This window comes from Parus major, chromosome 10 (genome assembly GCF_001522545.3).
Source record: "Parus major isolate Abel chromosome 10, Parus_major1.1, whole genome shotgun sequence".
Taxonomy (NCBI): Eukaryota; Metazoa; Chordata; class Aves; order Passeriformes; family Paridae; genus Parus; species Parus major.
Window position 1 is genome coordinate 15,524,942 of NC_031779.1, and position 22,282 is coordinate 15,547,223.

The following is a 22,282-nucleotide window of genomic DNA, read 5'->3' on the forward strand; positions in this document are numbered from 1 at the left end:
TTCTGAGAGGAAGCTTTCCTTTCTCCTCCCTTTCTGACATCCAGCCTCTCCTCCATCGTGTATCAGAGTGGGAACCTGTGATGAATCTTTGGATAATGGACTGTTGCTTTGACAAACTACTCCTGGTGAAACACGTGCCTGTCTTGGCAACAATAACAGCAAAGTGCAGATTTTGTGGAAGAAATAGAGGTTTTGAGGGCTACAGCGCCAGACTTTGAGTCTATAAATTGCTGGACTGGGATGTTAGATGCCTTTTAATATTTTCAAGCATCCAGTAGAGTAATGAAAGAACTGCAGGACTACCCTGATGTAAGACCTCGGGAGAGTTGTTTTCAGAGATCATGGGAGCTCACAACTTGTTGAAGAGCATCAAGTCCTATCCAAGTAATAGCTGGAAATAAGTTGCTTGATTTTTCTATCCCTAAAGACAAATTCTTGTAATAGCAAAAGTATAAAATCCAACAAAGAGGGGCTTGATACTTTCAGATACTCCAGCCACTTCACAGTGGGGAAAAAAAAGAAAAAAAGCAGACTGACAGTGAAACTATTTGGGGTAAATAATGAGAACAGACTTCTCAGAAATAAACTGGCTTGGATTTGGCCATGAGATGTCAGATTCATAACTTGGGAAATGAAAGCCTCTATATAGTAGAGAGCAGGCCCTAGCCCAGCAGTGGCAATTCAGCCTTCTGAGCCACAGGGATTTCTTTATAAGCAGTGGTATATTAAATGTGGGATCGGGTAGGCCAAAGGGACAGCAGTAAAACAGAGACAACATGCAGCGACCAAAAATGAGCTAAAGCCAGACACTAATTACTTCACAGTAATTTTGTTTTCCTGTAGAGTTGACTAATACTGCTTGCTCCTGGAAAGTAAATGCTTTCCCTATCAGTCAGGTTTTACACCTAGTACATTTTTTTTTCGTTTAAGTGAAACTGGGGAGAAAGCAGGTTTTGTTTATTTATCTGATTTTGTGCCTTTTTTCATTGTGAAGATGAGGGGTGGATTGTTACACTGTGCACATAGCTGGAGTGGGCTGAGGAGGAGACAGGACTAGGTCAACAAAACAGATTCATCCATCACATCTGCCAGAGAGGAAAGATAGTTGTCTGGATGCTCAGTCAATCCCAGAGCGTTCTGCTGAGTCAACTGACAAGATTGCAGATACCTGTGACAATGAGGACACTTAGCCACTAGTAAGTGGACTGAAGACCACCAAGATGTTTGGCGGTGGGTCTTCAGCTTGGAAAGCTCTGAACTATTGAACACCAGCATTTGCAGCCCTCCTCTCCTGATCGCCTGAGCACCGTTAACCAAAAACGAAGATGGAATAAGATAAAAGAACAAAAGGAAGGGATTCTGAGGTGCTGATGGTGGAAGGTGTGAGAGTCGGTAGAAAGTACAGTAAAGAAACCCATGACAAGTCATGATAAATGGGTCGTTATAAAATTCATGTTTAGGCTGCACCAGTCTGGGGATAATGCCATTCGTCATGGCAACACTGGGGCACTAATGAGCCCTCATTGCATATTCATGGCTTTGGCGCCTCTCTCCTCTCTCTGCCTCCCTCCCACCCCGAACCAATGCCTGGTAAATATCTCCACCTCAAGCTGAAACTCGACTTAGGCTGCTTTTTTTTTTTTTTTTTTTTTTTTTTTTTTTTTTTTTATTTGTTATGTTGCAGCAATTACACTGTAAAAGTGCTGCACAAGATTGATTGCTCTGATCTGTAGTTCAATTGTAAATTAGAATACACATCCCCCTGGGGACACACGGCCCCTATTTGTGATTAAGAAAAAAGCCCCATAATAGACTAATAGCTAAAGTTCTCTCTCTTTTACTTTCAGGCAATTAGCTTGATGAAATGGCCTCTTTTTGTGTACCCTGGAAGTGTAAACCGATATCATAATGAAGTATATGATGTTTATTCTATTATTTTCACCTTGCCATGTATGCAGGAATGCATAAATAATGGCTGCTTTGTCTAGTACATTTACTGATTCAGGAGTAAACTCTGTCTTAAAGATGCAGCCTGTGATCCCCTAGCCTTCTGTTAAGCTGGACACTGTGACTATTCCCTATAAAAACTCACATTCTGCCCAAAGAAGTTGGAGACCATTTTTAGCCAGGTGATTAAATTCTGCTTGCAAGACACTTTCATTTATGATGAACCTTAATTGGAAAATCCTCCTAATAACCTTGTGAGGGAAACAGGGTATGTCCACTTCACAGAAAGGAAAACTGAGGGGCAGATGCTGAACAAGCCCACACAGGACCTTAATAAGCACTTGAGAAATCCTACCTCCTTGAAGCTTTTTTCAGGCAATCAGAAGCTCCCTTTCCTCTCTCTTATAAAGTTATTAATGCTGTCCTGGATGGGTCATGGAGTGTCTCTGACCTCAGTCTTCCTCAAAGACACACAGCTGCTGTGGTTGCCTTCATTCCCACGTGCCACACACGGCTAAAGGCCCTTCACCTGAATCCAAGGTGGATGCGGTCATGCCCATTCTCAATGTCATGTGCTGGATGTTGGCTTTCCCAAGGCTCAGTTTCAGCTGTCAGTTTGAGCCAAAGAGTGGTGTTGTGCAACAGTGCTGTAACGTGGGGATGGTGTTCGTGCAGTTGAGCTCCAGATAAATATCTGGGAAGAAAACTGCCGTGTGATGATAGCTCTGGGCATATCTGCCTGGTGAGGAAAGGTGCTTCTGTGTTAGCCTTTCACTTTGGCCCAGGAGTGCACTTTTGAACAGAATCCTCCAAATAACCCTGCTTACCCCATCCCACTGGTCAGGGCAGCCTTGGAGCACTCAAATGGAATTCTTTTGTGTGGAATTAAAGCAGGTGATGTGGTCTGGGAGCTGCAGCAGCTAACGGGAATTCAGTCCACAGGGACATGCTAAGGCTAGTCTGAGTAAACTTCTGCCATGCAGTGACCTGGGGTCAGTCCCTGCCCCTCAGAGCATGCTGTAGACAAACCTTCCTTTGCCTGTTTCTGGGTGGAGAGGAGTTCCTATCCAAGGAGTTATGACAAACTTGGATATTATGGCAGGGAGCATGAGTGAAATGGCCTGAAAATCCTGTCTGAGGAAGTGCACTGCTTCATGTACAACCCCACTGGTTTGTCTGCAATAGAAATGCCTCCATTTAGTTTAAATTCTGTAAGAGAGGGGTTCTGTAGGGGAATATAACAGAGTTTGGAAGCATTTTTCTAAGAAACACTACCAGTGCAAACCTTCAAAGGGTAACTCTGTACATGGCTACAAAACCATATTCTGTTTAAACTTGTTCATCATTGTCTTCTTGCATGACAGCCCTGGCATTTAAAATATGTTAGGGGTGACACAATACTTTCACCTGGTGCAGACATATATCACTGGAAGGATGTTCTCATAAACAAAGTGCTGCAGGCTATGATCTTATCATTCTCCTCTTCCTTCTTCTCAGCTCAGTTCAATGACAAACACGTATTTCTCTTCTTTGCTCCAGTTTCTGCTCCACAGGAGCCTGGTGTTGGAGCAACAGGTGATGTTGCAAATCAGGAATGACAAGCGTTGGTGGTGGCCTGGTGGGGGGAAGCATCAGAGGGGGCAGAAAACAAATGCAACACATTTTATCCTGGTCCAGCTGTTGCAGCTTCGTGGCACGGGCAGAAGTGCGCTCGCGTGCGTGCCTGCACACGCGTGGGTTTTTTGAGAAAGACAAAGCAAATTAGAGTGTTCATGTGTAATTAGCTGACTATTAGTGTGGTTCAGCCAAGGCAATAGGCAGACAGTTAACTTGAAGATAGCTGGAAGATAAAAAGGCTGGGGAGGGTGTTCTGGGGAAAGCTGGAGGTAATAGTTCAGAAGATAAAATCCTGACAAATTGAGCAGGCATTTCAGAAGTTCTTTCCCCACACCATTAGCACAGTGAAGCTACACAGGCCTTCCCTCTCTGTCCTGCAAAGCTTAACCCTTCACCCCATCTGGGGCTCTTTATCCTTGGATAGCTCACTTATAAATTATTTAAGAATTATAATTTTCTGTTTAAATGCATTAGTTTGAAATAAAACTGTGAAATTTCCTGCTCGTGCTTCCTGCTCTCTTTCTTGTGCTAGCATATGAAACAGTGATTATTGCCCCTGTAGAGGCTGGGATACCTCCAGCTCTTCATCTGAGAGTGTTGGTGACCAGGTCTACTAAAAACATTAAAGCATCACACCTGGGGAGAAACCAAAAGTGTGTCCGAGTTCAAGTCTTTGCAACTTCTGTGAAAATGTGGGTGTTTTAGTAAATCTCTGTGCTAAATGAAAATGTCATTATAATTTTCACTCATTTTACAGCTGACAGGGAAGTGCTTTTTTCTATCCTTTGGGAGTTTTCAAGATTTCATTTTTTTTCAGCTAATTCTGTGGCTAACCAATAAGCTGCTAAAAAGTGAAAAAACTAACTGAGCCATTTGCTTTAGTAGTTTCAAAATATTTCATTTTTTTTACTTTCACTTATAAATTAAAAATTAAAATCAAAATATATTTCAAAGCAAATATATATTCACTTAGCACAATACATATTGGGACATTTGCAATGATTTTGAAAGGTCTTTAATATCTTTTTTTCAGCAGAGAAGCTTCATGAAAACTTCATTATTCAGTTCAAACCTTTTTTGCTTGTTTGGCATTTTCCAGGACAAAGTTCTCATGCAAAACCCTAGACATAATCCACTTCTATCATTAATTCAGTATATCAGGGTGTTCTTGTTTAGGATGACTTCCAAGAAAGAGTAATTGAGAACTTCATGCTGAGTTGATCCAGCAGTGAAATTCTCAAATACTGCTGTAATTATCCATACTTCTGAGTATCCATTCATGGAAAACGTACTTTTCTCCAAGGTTTATATGCCTTTGGCTCCTTCCACTCCTCTCAAACAGGATTGATTAAAAGTGCTTCTGTTGAAGTAAGAGTTTATCATAGGTATTGCACAACTTGTGCACTATTTCTTTGTCAGTGTGTAAACTCTGTAGCAAAACTGTTAGAACTTTTTCCTGCAAGGAAAATGCACTGAGTATTTCAGATGAGATGTTCTCTTCTGTCATGCCAGACACAGAATTCACCAAACAGACTGGAAAACCTGCACTCTTGGGGTGGGAAAAGCCATGTTCACTGAAGGACATGCTATTTTTTGTAGGCAATAAATCACCTCTCAGGGTACAGTTAGCAACTCTTGGTTCATAGATATTCCTTAACCCCCAAAAGAAAATTCCCACTGCTACTTCTAATGCTTGTTTGTCCAAGCCTTGTGCAGGCATTTGCCACGAGCAAAATTTGGAGTAAATTCGCTACAGAAGAAATGTGGAATCAAGACTGTGTTGGTGTTTCTGTTCATCTTGAAGGAGGGAACCTTCTGCTGCAGATCTCAAGTGATGCTCGAGGGGAAGAACAGCATGTACAAGGAGGAGAGCCAAGAGCCTGCCACTAGAGAGAAACCCTGGGAACAGTGTCAAGGTAAGGGCCCTCACCAGCCACTCAGAAAATGCTTTCTTTGTGACTTTTGCTGCCCCATTTACCTTCTTCCCACGTCCCAACGTTTTCCTCATCCCATTTTGCACAGTGACAGGAAAGCCTGAGGTTTTACACAGGTTTCTGGAGACAGGAGCAAGCTTTCCAACAACTGCTTACCTTGCCTGAAAACAGCAGCTGGCTCACACCAGAGGTCCTGCAAGCCCCTCACCATCTCCTCTGGGGAGCAGCATGGGGGAACTTGGGGTGTTCAGCCTGGAGAAAAGGAGGCTCAGGGAGGATCTGATCACTGTCTACAACTCCCTGACAGGAGGCTGCAGCCAGGTATGGGCCAGTCTCTTCCCCCAGGTAACAAGCAATAGGACAAGAGGAAGACTCAAGCTGCACCAGGGGAGGTTTGTGTTGGATATTAGGGAAAATTTCATCACTGGGAAGGTGGTCAAGCATTGGAACAGGCTGCCCAGAGAAGAAGTGGTCACTATACCTGGAGGTGTCCAAGATATGTGTGGATGGATATGGTGCTTAGGAACACAGTTTAGTGCTGGGCCTGGCAGTGTTGGGTTAATGGTTGAACTGATGATCTTAGAGGTCTTTTCCAGCCTTAATGACTCCATGATTCTACAGCCCCTGTGGCAGAAACTCCCAGAAGACATACAGAAAAATGTCTCAAGTCAAACTAATTCTTCTCATGAAGTATTTTCCACTGCATTAGAGACTGGCAATAGAAGTTGTATAAAACAAGAATGTTTAATGGTATCCTAAGTTGATTATATTTTTGGTATTCTTTTGGCAGAAAGTCCTGCAATTTAATTAACTAATTGTGCTGCATGATAGAATTTTATTCACTTTAAACCTCTTTTGCTCCTTGTATTAACACAGTCTATAAATATTCCCCTCCTAAGAAGGTTGTCCATAACATTTGCCATGGAATAAACCTCAGCCACCTCCTTCCAAAGAGTTCTAAATTTATCTAGTTTATCCTGGCATGGAAGCAGATACATACAATTACTGACAAGACAACCACTATCAAACCCAACTGTTGTTACTGAGACTGAAATGCTTCCAAAAATTAATTATTTAAAATAATCCAAACGGTGCAAATATCCAAAGATCAGGCAGATCTATAAAACTTGCCTGTAGCAAAATCATGCAATTAGAATCATGCTCATAAGTGTTGCAGTCTTAAAACATTAATGGAAGGAGTTATTAAAATTGTATTTGATTTGCATTATTACAACACTGAATGCACTATGGAAAACTGAGTCAATGAGTGAGGTTCAGCACAAACCAGAGTCTTTTTATCTGAGTTGGAACTTTAAAATAGACCATGCTCAACAGTTCTGCCTGGATTTTCTTTAGTTTTATTGCTCTTCTAAATTGATGAGGACTCCTGTTTTTATATTAGAAATAGAAAATGAGGAGGAGGATAAGAAAATAGTTGTAGATAAAGACTAAAGAAAAGCAATTTGAGAACAAGAAAATCCTTCCCAAAGTAAGTAATTTTTATCAGAAATGAGATGTGTTGTTGTGATCATAACTGCCATCAGAAGCCCCAAGAATTGCAGGGTTTCTGTAGACAATCTAGGAAAAAGTTGGCCCAAATGTGGAACCAATTATAAAGAAATTCATGATTCTTAGTAAGAATTCCTGGTTTTATTTCCATTACAAATAGACTGTAATTTGTGGATCTCTGACACCTTTATATTGGGCACTTACCCTCCCTGACATGTTGATAAAATTACCTGTATCATTAGTGGGACATCACCAGCAAATCTGATGCACAAATATTGCCTTTAATACAGTAGGAAACAGAGTTTGCTAAAGTCAATGTAATTATTTCAATAATTTCCAACAGAATTAGGGATAAACCTGTGAGGGTTAAAATATATATATATTATATATAGCCACTATTACGAAGTGTAAGAAGGAATACAGGGAATTTTCTTTGCAGCTGAGATATTTTTAGGTTTTTTTATTCTTTAGAATCCCTGTACAGGCACGTCCCTCATGCACAGTTGTCAAAAATAGTGTTTAGGCATTTAGACTCGAGTTGATTTAATCCAGTACAGAAGTGTGCTCTAAATTTTTCAGGGCAGTGAAAATGTGTAAAAATGGTGTCTTCATGTTCAAAAGCTCCATTTCATTTAGAAGAACTGTGCCAATAAGTTAAATAAATGAGAGTATTTCTACTAAAAATAGAAATAATATCTTGTAGAAAAAATACTCTTTCTTCTAAACTTAAAATATATTTTAAAATCCAGTATTCAGATCCTTAGCAGGTGTAAATCATCACAGAAATTATGCTGTTAAACTTTACATGATATTACCAAATTGTCTTGCTGGTAATTAAGAACACCCTCTATGGAATAAGGACCAATGACAGGAGAAAGTATAAGTTGATATTGTCTCAGCACGCATAAGTGGTAGACAGAAATATTCATGTGCATAATCTTACACCTTCCCTACATGATACCCAGTGGGCTAAAGTAATATGTACAGAATTATCTTGGAGAAGGCAATTCTCAACAGAAACTAAAAGATCTTATGAGTTGTGTGTGTTTCTCATAATTATACATGGCAAAAAATAAAGATAAAACTAACAGGCATGCTCTCGGAAAATGTTTCTTTAAAAATGCTTCTTTAAACTTTCGGCATATTATACTCAAATGTTTTCCAAGCCCAAATTTTCTGTATTTCATTCCAAGAAAATCAGTATCCCTTTCTCCATTTGTTTTCATGGGTCTTTTATGTCTATAACATACAGCCCAGGAAAACCAATGTCACTCCTATTACTCAGGAAAGTAAGGAAGCTGTTCAGATCAAAGATGAAATTTCTGAATTTCTGGTGTAAATTTCAGGGGAAAGGCCACCTCTGAATTCAACAGACATTTCCACAAAGAGCCAAACAGCCACTCTGTCTTCTATAACGGAGCATTTTCCAGAAACAAACTTTTCTTTAAAATGCAAGGGCTCTCCTTCCTCAGTAATAAACATGAATCTCTTCTGATTCCTGTGAAAATTATTTTCAACAGCTTCCTTAAAGAGATGTCCATTATGAGCAGCAGAGGCTCAGGGCTGGAATTTCAGGTGTTCATGGAACATGCTCTGACCTATGTGCTCAGTTCATGACTCTCCCCACTATGCTTTGGGCTTTAGAAATCACTTTTCTTCAATTCTGCCTAAGTTACTGTGAAGATACAAGGCCTAAATTCAATGTAACATGATGTTACAGCCATATAACATCAGCATACAGCTGATGACCAAGTCCCTGTTTTCTCATTTTGGATAAAAAAGGTCAATATTGTTTTTACTATCACCCCCCAAAAAATATTTTGAAATACTCAACTGAGAGAGGATAATACAGTACATAGTGGTGAATGATGCTTGGAGGCATGTGTTTAAAAAGTCCTATTAGTGCAGAGTAACCAGAATCATGATGTCATAAACATATGACATATATTTATAAAAGGCCAAATATATTAAGACCAAAAAATATTCTGTATAGATTACTTGTGGACATCCTTATGGCAGATACTGAGGCATATTCTAAATTCTAGCAGGAATCAAGAAAGAATTAGGCATATATGTATATATGGGACGAGTTTTGATCTCATATAAAACGAAGAAAGCATAAAATACTGTGTATCAGAGGTCCCCTGAGCAAGAACTATTATCTAGGCATCAACTGCAAACACATTATCATCAGAAGACTTACTCCAAGGTATGAAAAAAATCCACTAACAGCAGGAAATAGAAACATTTGAAAGCTCCTCTGGAAGCCCTCAGAACCGAAGCAGGATGCCTCTGTGTGAGGCAGGCTCCAGCAGCACGGTCCCTCCAGGAGCTCTGAGCTGGCACTTTCCTCATCTTGGTGGCTGCACACTCCAAGCAGGGACATGCTGAATATTAGCATCTTTCTGAAGCTGCTGAATGTGTGAGGCTCTTTTTTTAACCTCTTGGTATCCATCTCCTCGTGGAAGAGTAGTTTTTTTCCTCATTAATACAGAACTTGCAAGTAAAACATCACCTGCTGTAATGCAGGAGGAATTTTGTACAGAGGGAACATTCTGTGTCCTGCCCACCAAATGACAGGCACAAGCAGCTCCTTCTGCATGCCCCCAGTGATCACATCCCATTTTGTGCACACTGGAGCTTTTCAAACCTCCAGAGTTCTGCGTTTAGCAAAGCAGATGTGCAAATGGAGATGTGGGTGACCTCCCCTCTGAGAAGCAGGCCTTTGACACACATTACTCCCCTGCTGACAGCACCAGAAGTGTGGATCAGTTGGCATTTCACACCTGCAACTAATGTAGAAGTTGTAACAATATGAGTGAGCATTAGGGAGAGAAGGGATCCTCTGGACATAAACCAGCTCTACTTAACAGGAAAGGTGCAAATCCACATTATGACTCAGGATATGTATTAGCTGCAGCCCTTCTTTAACCTAGAAAGAAAGAATTATGTCCAAGGGAACTTACCTCAAAGAGTTTCTCTTTTCTCAGGCAGAAGTGATGATTAGGCTAAAACTGGCCATTTGTTTTATCTCTGGGTCGGGAATAGACATTTAGACCCTGCAGCTTCAGCTGTCTTGGCTCAAGTTCCTGATCTACAATAAATAGCTCTTCCAATCAATAGAGCGCTGAACTTGGAGTAGAGCCGAGGACCTTTCCCGGCAACTTTGGCCTGGACTGAGCTGACCTGGTAAATCTGCAGGGTTTGGGGAGAGATCTCACTGAAGATCCCAAGTTCTCCAAGTCTTCTCTGCCTTGGGAACTCTGTGCTTCCAGTTAGGCTGCTGGGGACAGGAATTAGAACAGCTTTTCACGTTATTTTCTCGTTGGTGACAGATGCTCTGCACTGCTCCTTGGGCTTTTTGGACTTTCCTAATGCTGCAGCACATATCCTATAACTCCCATCACTGCTCAAGGCTCTCTTCACTGAAGCAGCTCTAACAACTGCAGAACATTTGGGGTTGGATGAAATCTCCCATTTAGGAGTAGCCAGTCTTGTTGGGTAGACAGAAAGGTACCACCATCCTTTGTACCAGCATGGTCTAGCCCTGGGAGCTCATCTCCTCTGGGTGAGTTCTGGAGGTTTCTTTGCCAGTGTCTCAAGGTGGCTGCTGTGATCCCTCCCTACAGCCTGATGCCTTCTGCCTTTCCTCCTGCCTGAGAAATGTCCCAGCTGTAAATGAGCAGTTTCAGTTCCTCCTGCCAGGGTGGGAAGGGGTTGCAGCAGCACCTCTCCCCTTGAAAAGGCAGGGTGCAAGCCCCACCAGGACGGGCCCCTGGGCTGTTACGTGACATTCAGCTTGAGAAAGGAAACCGGTTTGTCACCTCTTGCTTAACGGTGTCACCTCAAGGCAGAGCTGAGGAGCACCTATGGGCACGAGAGATAAGATTGCATTAATAACACTATGTTCATCTTGTTCTGAAGATCATGGAATCATTGGGTTGAAAAAGACCTTAAAGATCACCTAGTTCCAAGATATTCTACTTTCCAGCCTCAGAATGTGATACAACATTAAAAATGTGGTGAGAGTCTCACTTACATAAATGTCAGTTTATAGATTCTCCTACCAAAGAAAGTAAAGCATCTCTCCCAACTCATCTCCCTGATTTCTCTTAGAAGATACAACAGCTCCAAAGGAGATGAGAGCTGTCACCACCCATGACCCCTTGGCCTGAGAACTGTATGAAAGCACAGAAAAGGTGTTCTTAATCCAGAATAACATAAACTGCAGATGAAGTATGTGTGAATACTTCTGTGTCAGGTGATTGTGTGTATGGACTCTGCAAAATACATTTTGGATGTAGTTCAGAATAGTAGTGCATAAAATTCAAAGTTGCCAGGAATATTAAAACAGGTGGGAAGGGCACAGAAGAGACAAGAGAAATTGTAGGAGAAGGCAGGAAAAAAGGAAAGATGATAGATGTGGAGATAGCTAAGAGGATGACAGGTGTGACAGGCAGGATCAGGAAGAACAAATCCAAATGGTCCATAGGATGGAAAAATGCCTCTCTGGCACCTTTAGTTTGTTTTTCTGCAGTGGTGTTACAGTTCTTTTTCTACTGCTACTACAAATGCAGCACTGAAGTTCTCCTGATTAGTTTTTTCCCCCTGTGTAAGATGTCCTTTATGCTGTGATGAGATCATTTGTGTATTAGTTCATTTTAATCTTTTCAGAAGGAATCCAGGAACTGCGGTGAGGTCATGACTGCAGTAATGTCTAAAAGGATGGTTTTATAGAGGAGGGGAGAAATATTCCCCTCATTTAGCAAAACTGTAACAGAATTTGTGGCTCTCAGGTGTGTTGGATAAGTTAAGGTTTGGGGGTTTTTCTGTTGTACATGTTTGCAGAAGACAGCCTGCTTCATCCTCTTGTTTTTTCCCTAAGTATTGCAAAAATCTATTAAAGGTTGCAGACAAAGCACCCTGTTAGAGCTCCACCTGAACAACCCTCTAGCATCATCCCAACCCATGGCACCTCCCTGTCTTACAGTCAAGAGCAGGGTAAAAAACCTCAGACTCCTCTGATGGCCTGAGTGTCCTCACATTAGACCTCCTGTACCATTGAGAAGGCAGATGCCTGACTGAAAACATCCTTGTTCCCATCTCTTTTAAGGAGAAAAGTCCTTGGGGCATCCCCCAGGGCCATGATATCACTCTTTAATATGACCTATTTGTGCCTCATGGATCAATGGAGCAATGTCAGGCATGAATTTGGACCATGACATTCCAGGCAATGACCCAAAAATAAAAGTGATAAAATTTCACTGTTATTCTGATTTTCACCTCCAGTCTTTTCTGCTCTCTGTGGAAGTGACAAGACTTAATGATTTCATTCTGAAAGGTCTCTGGATGGATTCAGTACTGGAAAAAGACATGTGTCCATTCCAATGGAATCAAGTGCCTTGCTTTGCCATGGCCAATGTATTATATTTTAATGTGTTCTAATGAACTTTAAAATCACTCCCCAGCATGCATTGGTCAGAGGAGTTATTCTGAGTGTGCCACTGGATCCTTGAGATCATTCCCTCTGGATCTGTTGGATCAACAGCTGAGTGGTGATAACAAATCCACTGCTACTTTCCCCTCTTTGCTAAGTGGATTTGTGCATACTGAGAGTTAACCTGCTCCTCTTTTAGCAACTTCAGGGCATTAGCAACATGCTCAAAACCAGTTCCCCTTTCATATCTAGAGACCAAACATCTTGGATGATCCATGGGACACAGAAGACACTTAGGCTTAGTTTTGCTTCAGGGGTTTAAGAGATTGAGTTACCCAGAGAGGAGTGGGAGGTTAATGGTGCTGGTTGATGGTGACAGGGACCTGTGTGCTCCAAACCCCATCACAAGCAGAGAAGAACCCACCTCTACACACTACTAATATGCATAACTATGGAAAGTCTTTTAAATAAAAAAGACTAATTAATAATGCTTAGTGGTCTAGGTGTCTAAGTATGAATTGTCAGGGATTTCTGCAGGCTTAGGGAGGTGGGGAAATGGGTTAACATCGCATTGTTTCAAATTACAGGGTTTTAGATTGTTTCAAACGAGAGGCAGAGAGGGTTTCCACGCCAGATTTCAGGCGTTTGTTCTCTTTTATTTGTACTAAAATTTCGGCTTCAGCTCACATTGTCATTCTACCCAGGCTGCTTCCCAGACCAGCTAATTTGTCTACCTGTGTCCCATTTTAGGCCTTGGCTTTAATTTGAGGATGATTCCTGCTAATACCAAAGACTGGATAGAACATCCATTAAAAGTCTACACAGCAATTGAAATGGAAAATTCCAAAAGAAACCCTATTAGAGTTTTTCTCCATCAAATCAACATTACAGACTTCTTATGCATTTCTTAATTAGACATTGATATTAACTGGACTGTTGCATGATTTAAATCTAGCTCTTAATCTCAGCTATTCTATGCTGCTGTAGTTTTTATGACATCCAACTAGCGACTGCTTTATGCATTAATCTATCTGGAAAACCACCTTCACATTTTTTTTGTCTTTTTTTAGAAGAATAAAGGCCCCAAGAAGGAAATGAAAGCTTTTGGGTTCAGCCATTAGTAATTTTCTGCTTAGTATTTGAAAAATTGCTTATTTTAATTGCTTCATAGAAGAAAAAGATATCAAAGCTAACGTTCTTTCTCTCCAAACTTTGTAATTATTTCTCTCAGACTCTTATTTGAAATGCCTTGAAAGGATTTTCATTGAAATGTAGATTTCTTCTCTTTCAAAAGTACTTTTATTCCCCCGTGCTTCTTTCCCTTTTTTTTTCCTAGTGACTTCCTCTCTAGATTTAGAGTAAAAACATAGTCTCCAATGTCTGGACACTGCAGCATGTGTCACACAGATGTCCCTAAAGTGACATCTTCTTTAAACCTAACCTTCCCATGGCCTATAGACTGTGCTGACAATTGCCTTAGGTCTTAGTCTGTTACCCTTGGGCTTCCTCCAGGGATAGTGAAGAAAAGTCATAGGTGTTATGGGGGTTTGCTCTATCAGCCTCTACTCATTCTGAAAAGTATTGTGTGATTTGCTAATTAATATCACCACCAAAATTAGGAATCTAATGGAAAAATTCTATAAATACAAGTGAGGGTGTCAGTGAGCTGAAGCCAAGGCACAGGTGAGCCTTGTAAAGTTTTGAGTTCTGTTTCCAGCAGTGTAAACCCTGAATATTCTAATCCAAAAGGGAATTTGCTAACCAAACCCTGTAGTTAATTCTGCATTCTATTTAAATGTCAGCAGCACAAAGCCTCAGGATTGTGTTGGCCTCCACAATAATCCTTGATACCAATACAGCAATAGTAGCAAGAAGTTCTTTATTTCACCTATACATTTTCAGAGAGCATTATTTACTAATAGATTATGATCTGGTCAAAATGATCTATACATTCATTACAACTGGAGTGGGCTTTCATAACTCACAGGACCTAAGAATGAGGCAAAACTCACATCTGTTTATAGCGCTGCAATTCTGCTCAGCAAAAAAAGGTGAAGAGAAAACACTGTCCTAAGCACTTGTGGTCTGCTCTGAGTCCCAGGTGATTTCTCGTGGCAGCTCACAAATATCTTTAAGAGCCTCAGAAGAGAGGGGACCTGGCTGCCTCACAGACACCTCAAAATACAGTTGTTCCTTTGCAAATCAGCCACCCCACAAGCCTCGTGCAGCCGTGGCTGAGGTTATCTCCCAGGGGGAATCTTCCCGCTTGGAACAAAACATTTGGAGAATAGAAGATTGAAATGAAGCTAAAGTATTCTCAATATCAGATTTTGCACACTTTTTTTTTTTTTTTTTTTTTTTGCAATTGCACAAAAGGAAGAAAGAGAATAAGAAAATGAGTTAGAGGGAGATGGAGAGAGAGATGGTCTATTAAGGAAAGCTACTTTTTTACTCTCTGAATTTACAGCCCTGATAGACATCTTTTTTCAAAATTACTCATTTTTTTATATTCAGATCCTACGGCTCTCAGTACTGGGTCCTAGATTTGTCTGGACAGATTACCCTCTTATTTCCACAATGAAACTTAATTATCCTTTTTATGTCTTCAGATGCTTCCAGTTATTTCCTGAACTGTTTCTGGGGACAGAGAGCAGCTGATGGGTCAGTCAGTAAAGTAAATACTGTGCATCCCTACTGTTTTTAAGGTAAAACCTCTTTGACCCCAGGCCTTTTTAGAATATTTTGAGGGCTAGTACATGTAATTTGCTCAGATCTACATTTTCTGAGCTTTTTTTTTTTTGTGACTAGGCAGAGACTCCTCATTTTCTCACCACCTTCCTGTGTATTACTTGGAAGCATCTAAATGTGACTAACTCACCTGGAATCCGTAGAGGGATATTTGAGTGCGTCATTCTCTGAGACAAGAATAACTCCTCATGAAATCCAGGGTGGAAATGACTGCATGGTTTCAAACACCCTTCCTGTACCCCTGCTGCTGCAGCAAGAAGGAATGCATCTGAGTACTTAAAGCCTAAATGAATAAATAAATTGGTTCAAAGCAATGGTAGGAGCACAGAGGGGAAGTTGCTGGTATTGAATTGTTACTGGACTTTAGGACACTCTGTAGGTTTTATCTCTAAAGAAACCTATAACACTGTCACTACCTTCTGCCTGAGCAGAACTAACACAGAGCAGTCAACATGAAATGTCACCTAACCCAGGACCTGCAAGTACTGAAGAGAAAATTCTAAGGAGTATCCATTCAGATTCTGAGAGTTATTTTTTAGCTTTTCTCTTTTTTTTAAGTCTCTGTTGTTCAAATTAGAAAGCAAAGAAGTGTTACAACTAATTAAAATATAAATTGGGGAGAGAAAATCACCCAAATCATCAGGAAGTAGAGATGGGGCACGACTGGGCATGTGTTATAGAATCCTTTATGAATTAAATGCTAAATCCTAAAGGGCTGACCTGGCAAAACAACATATAATTAGAGCAGGTGTTGTTGTGGTACACATTTTACTGGGTTCAACAAGTAGTGGTCAAACACAGTTTAACTAGGCTGGGGTGAGCAACAGACTTTGTATGGACTTTACATATTTTATAAACCCCACATTAAACAAAATCTCTCTTACCCTGGCACAGTATTCACACTGCAGTCACATCTCTGCATGGAAGTTTCTTCTTCCAAGTCCAACTTGTGACCCCAGCCTGAAAGCAGGAACCAGGATGGTTCAGTATCACTGAGTCTGTCATACCAAAACCAGAAATTAAGATGTCATTGTGGTATAAAACACAAGTTTCTCTGTCACACCCAACCTACATTTTCTCCAGATGAGTTCATCATACTCACTTTCCACTATCCAGAGAGAACAGATAATCTGTTTCCTATAAACACAATAAAGAGTGCTTCAAATGACATGGCACTTTTTCAATTCATCATTTGGGCGATTCAAAATAAGTGTGAAAAGAAAAGATGCTGAAAGCAACAAGCAGCAGGAGCCCAGGGCTGAAGGCCTCAGGAGGCTGAGTTCCCATTTTTGCTGTTGATGGATTCTCCCATCTCAGACCTGTCACCTGAACCTTCAGCCTGGCTGTATTTACCTGTTACTCCACAGGGTCCTGCAGCCCTGTGTGCTGCACAGCCAGCACAGCAATAAACTGGGTCCTGATCTCATCTCTGCCCTCACTCCCTGCAACTGGAAAAGGAGTGATAAAAAATAATAATAAGCCCAGAATAATTATGTATTGTCTTTATAGTGAAACAGGCCTTGAGCATTGTGAGATCTCCACTGGGAGAAGTCCCATTTAAAAAATCTCCCTGGCATAAAAATGAATTGGATCCTGTTACATGAATGGCCTGCATTTACTATTCTTTTCACTTACCTTCTAGTCGTTCATTTTCTGAGCTGACCTGTGCCTCTTCCCCTGTTGTCAGTGGGAACTGGGTAACAAGAACTTGCTGGGAATGGAGTGGTAAATAAATAAACAAAGGCAGAAAAAAACCTGCTGACTTGGTAGATGCACTATTACAACCATGATGTAAAACTATCAAACAAGTGCAACTTCTGAATGTCTCATGAGTCACATCACAGACAGTAAGGGAGGAAAGTGAAAGACGATTTTAATCAGTGATTAAGAATTTGGAACAACACTGGATTTTCATATCATAGGAAATTCAGGGCAAGTCTGGGTTGAATTCTTGTTCTGAACCAGATATTCTTCTTCCTGAAGCCATCAATCACTGAAACCATTATCTGTAAAAAGGCAGCACTTGGACTACCCCAATAGCAATGACCACTCTACTATAACCAAGAAAATCAGTCAGCTTCTTGGCTCTGGGGTAAGGAAAATATTTGGACACTTCAGGAATACTCATTTCTCCTCACAAGAGCCCAACACCTCTAAGTGTGATACCAGGGCTACTTGATTCATCTGTTTCAATTTTGAAGCTCTTGGGAAAGGTAACACTTCACAAGTGCTGCACTGGTCTTGCCCCAAGGAGATGGACAAAACAGCAGGGTAGAGGCAGAAACACCACAAGTAACCTAAGGGATGTTTTCTTGGGAAAAGGGGAGATTAATTAAAGGGGAAAATCTGCTGGTCATTAAGTGTCCTGGAGCAACTATTGTGACACTGAAGCAGTGAGCTTCTGTGTGGCTTTAAGACATCTGCCCTAAGGAAACGTTTGCAATTGAAACTGTGTCCTCTTTTTCCCAAGTCTCCGATTCCCATGGCCAGCAGTTCCCTTGCTAAATGAAACGCTTCTTTAGGGAGACTGGCTGGCCCCAGGGATTGGTAATGCAATATAGAGCCTTTCATCTCTCACCCATGAACCCAAGTCAAACAGAGTTTGGTAAATGGCCAATAACCCCTACCACTCCGGGGCTGTTTGGTGACCTGTGCGAAATGAGGAGGGTCATCTCTGTGTCTGTTTACTAGAAGGCAAGTGTCAACTTCACCATAAAAAAGGACACAGTTACTACTCATTATCACCCAATTTAACATTCTGAAGACAAGAGAATGAGCCTGGAAAACTCAGCCATCTTCTGACCCAACGATGGCGGTCCCAGTACATCAGGGCTTGAAGAACATTAATGAGGACAGTTGCATTGTAGCAAACCAGGCTGTGCCTCTCCTGCCAAGAAGAAATCCATGTCTGAGCTGCTCTCAGCTGCATGTGATTACAGTCCTTCCCAGACCCACATGGAAATCCACAGGATTCAGTCCACTCTTCAGGTGCATCAGGCAGCAAAGCACAACCATGAAGTTACAGAATGCAGCAGACCTCTGCAAAGCTGCATTTATGGTCTTAAATAGGCACAGGCAAACTTGCATAGGGACCAAGAAATCCAGCACTGATAGAGTTAATGTGCTGAGAAGCCCTGCACTGGAAGGCTCTGTTCCCTCACCCATCATGAATATAGTGTTCTGGTTACCAAAATAGCTGTATTTGGAAGGGTTGAAGGCCAGAAGCTCACTGCAGTACCCACTCTTGCCCTATGCACTGCTCATTTTAAGGTCAGACCTTTAGCATCAGGAATCTGTTAGAAGAAAGAGGAATCGCTTTAAAAGTTGTTGCCACTCTGGGGATTACCCTGGAAGGTCTGAGAGGGTAAAGGAAAGGGCAGGGGCAGATAAACACTTGGCCACATGAAGAATCAGCTGCCCCTAAATTTCAGTACATCTGCATAAACCTCCCAAAACTTCAGCCAGCTTACATTTCCTCACAGTGTTCCCAGTCACCACTCTCATTTTGCAGCCCTCCTTATGCCACAGCCATGCTAACGCTGTCATTGTCAGCTGAGTTACTGTTTAATCCCTCCTATCTTGATTAATTGCATTAAATTGGTATACCTATGTTAATTAAACAGAAGATGGCAGAGGCAGCTTTTACTTCTTGTTCTTTTGTGTAGATCATTTCCCAAGGCTTCACAGGCTGTGGAAAAATAACAATACAGACACACCACACATCATATTTCAGCACAGCTGATAAAGCTATTTTACTCATACAGTGGTCCATGATTCTTTTAACATATCACAGTATAGGTTTAATTACCATACTGCTGCTGCATGGCAGCTCTTCTCGCTTTTCCTTTTTTTTTTTTTATTTGTATTATTTGCAAGTCATAATCATGTTTTCCTGTCATCCCCGAGCAATGTGCATGCGTGCGTACAGGCAAATGCCAAGCCTGGAAAGGAAATTTGATGCGTGTCCATGAATTAGAGTTTTCAAACTTTGGCTGAAGATTAGTACATGTAAACATAGCTCTGCCCCCTTCATCTTGGATAATTGGTCACAAATGCTACTTGACACTTCTCAAATCAGACACTTTACATACTTCTGAGCATAGCTGAACTTTTTTGGCAGGAATTAATTTGCTTTGCAACTTAGCTGCTCATTCCTGGCCCGATCCCTGCTCCAGTGATTTCAGGGCAATGTTCTGCCAGTGTGAGGAGCACAGAGGCAGGACAGGATCTGTTTGCTAGCACAGACGAGCCCGGCTTTGTTGACTCCCTCAGAAAAACAATTACTGCAGTTAATGTTCTGCCCTTTGCCAGCCTTGATTAACGTCGGGATTTTTACCTTCAGGTTCCTCTTTCTATTCCAATTACTGAGCAAGTTACAATGCACCAGGGGACATCTCAAAAGAATGGAGAAGGCAATGTAGCATCACCAGAAAATGCAACTTCTGACACACCAAGACCCTCCTACCAAGCTTTATGGGAGATGGTTACAGACACCATCCAAGGAGACCTTCTGACTTTTTGTCCTGCACTTCCTGCAAACTGTGCATGCTCCAGCAGAGAAGGGAAATCCATTTCTGGAGTAGTGATGGAGTTTGAAGCAGGCACAGAATGTCATGCTATTAAAGAGCCCCCTGTTTGCTCTGACAGTAGAGCACTTTACCCACCGTGCAGCAGTGCTGTGAGAGCTGAGCAGACCATATGCTCACCTACAAGGGCTGCCAGGTCTCTGGGAGCATTACTGTGCCTATTCCAGGAGGAGTTTGGGGCTAGAGTGCATTCCATAAAGGATTTCACTAGGAATTTTGTATGTTATCTGGTGATTTATTCCTGTCCAATCTCTGGACTAAACAGCAGTTTACCAGCATCTTCGTGTAGATCTGTGAATAACCAGTGGAAAATCTCACTTGTCCTTTATTCATTGGGATGTTGGTAAGCTATAGCATATTAAAAATATTTGTCAGTTTGTTCTTCTCAGCTATCAAGTGGGGTATGTGCCAGCATGGCCTCCTCACACTGGCTGCTTCACCCAGAAAATGGAGAGAAAATAAAGAAACAATGTCTGTTCTAGAAGAGGGTGACCATTTACATGAGTTATTTTAGGATTATTGCCTTGCTTCCAACTACAACTAAATCTGTAAATTAGATTGAGCTCCTACCTGCAGAAGCAAAGGGTGGAACTTTGTGCTGTGCTGAGGGTGCAGACCATGAGAAGAGCAAATCCCTGGTTGTGCACTCGTGTTGCCTTGGTTCTCAGGGCTTCATGCAGCTCAAAGCACTGATGAGGAATAGCCAAGACAGAATCAGTCCCCACCATGTTTCTCTGGCCTCTGGTCACTTGTGCCATGACCAAGAGCTGAGCCACAGCCCAGGGCCAGGGAACCAGCTGCATCAGCCATCTCCCTGAGTGCTTGCTCCCCACACTTTCCAATCCCAGTCTTGTGATGGTTCATCCCTAGAAAAGAAGAGGAGCTCATGTTATCAGAAATATTATATATATATATATATATATTCACTGTGGAGAAGCAATAAGTGCCCCAGAGTTGGCCATGGAAAAATTCAAGAAAAGACACTGCATGTTAGTATGTCTTGAGTTTTCATAGATTCGTACCTTAAAATAAACAACTTGAGTTGTATTTTACTTCCTCCTGTTTAACTCTGATATTTGAATCACTGTGAGAGTGGTGGGTATGATATTGGCAACAATTGGTCAAGGTATACAGCACAGCTCTAAAGTCTGAGCTAAGGAGGATGCTTGGTTTCCATTACTATTATCTATCACTATAAATTTAGCTTTCAGGTCCTAGACATTTTAAAATAACATGTCTAGTGTTAGAATAGGAGACTATCAGAAAAAGTGAATTACAGGTTACAGGCTTCCAGTATTTTCAGTAAAAGAACTATTACCGTAATTACACCTGCAGAGTACTCATTTATGTTGTTATTAGGGGAAAGGGATGGTAGAATTAGGATTTATGGAAAGAAAAACATTGCAGAAGGGGAGCTAAGTTATTTAGGTGGGACAAAGAACTGTGATGGCTCCTGGTCACACTTCTGCTTTCAGCACGTGGAGTCACCACGTGCATGTGGACCTGCAGTGTCCAGGGATTGGGGTGAAACCGCTATAAATCACCAGTATCTGGCACAAATGGAAATAAATCTAAGCCCACAGAAAGGCCCAGCCTCACACTCAGCCCCAGATTGGAGCTGATACCTTTTTATACCATTCGACATCTCCATGGTCTTTGCTGGGTGCAAATGGGAATTGACCAAGTGACTCCATGAGCTGGATTCTTCAGAGACAAAAGTCCTTCCCCATCCTCAAAGATGATACCCAGATTCCTGAACATTTGAAATGAGACTAGAATAAGGAAAAACAACACTTTTCTTTTCAGGGGACAGGTGAATCTCCATTTTGACTTGTTTTGTGGACAGGACTAAGTGGCCATTATGAGTCCATAGGTACTTGCTGGTGTAAATCCACTCCTGGATCACCTCCTGGATGTCATTACTTAAAGTCAGCAAACTCATGCTTCAGTGGCTGAAGATTTACTTGCTTAATGCCTGGTGTCATCAACAAATTCAGGCTGGAAATGACATCCTACTTGTCTAAGCTAATATACAGCCTTGCACTGTTCTTGTTTCCCTTCCCATTCAAACTTATGGCTCAGTGTTAGTGTCTACCAAAAACCAACATTACAGCTGAAGAGAATGAAGTGATGAATGAATATGAGGTTTGCATGTAGGTAATTAGAAGTCCGGCTGGGTAGATCACATTATTTAATGTATCATCATTATGTTTGTATTTTAAATGCATTTAAAATATATTGTTTCTTCTATTACTCCATCTCTTCAGCGCTCTGACTCCAGGGATGAATCATGCTGTGTGTTTTGGTAGGGATTTGTTTTCTAAAATATGATGAAACCATGTGGATCTTAAATCATTGCTGTAATAAGTTAGTAAGTTGTCCCTACTTGAGGAAACTGTTGTGTCAGGAGTAAAAGTCCTTGTTTGGCTGCGCTGCAAAAAGCAGGATAATATTTAATTATGACAGTTGAAACTCATCTCCAAGTGCAGACAATATTGATTTGT

The 22,282-nt window shown here is 41.3% G+C and overlaps 1 long non-coding RNA gene across 16 annotated transcripts in view; it reads right to left on the reverse strand.

Annotated features, from left to right (window-relative positions):
• Positions 1–6,223: 6,223 nt before the first annotated feature.
• Positions 6,224–22,282, reverse strand: part of LOC107209285 — a 36,208-nt gene continuing 20,149 nt past the window's right edge. For 8 of the 16 annotated variants that reach the window (XR_004498945.1, XR_004498942.1, XR_004498950.1 and 5 more), the window contains 3 exons: positions 21,404–21,531; positions 20,349–20,644; positions 6,224–18,880 (listed from right to left, as the gene is read on the reverse strand). This is a non-coding gene — a long non-coding RNA (uncharacterized LOC107209285). The remainder of the gene's footprint in view (positions 18,881–20,348; positions 20,645–21,403; positions 21,532–22,282) is intronic. The other 8 variants (XR_004498938.1, XR_004498940.1, XR_004498947.1 and 5 more) reach the window with 7 other exon arrangements.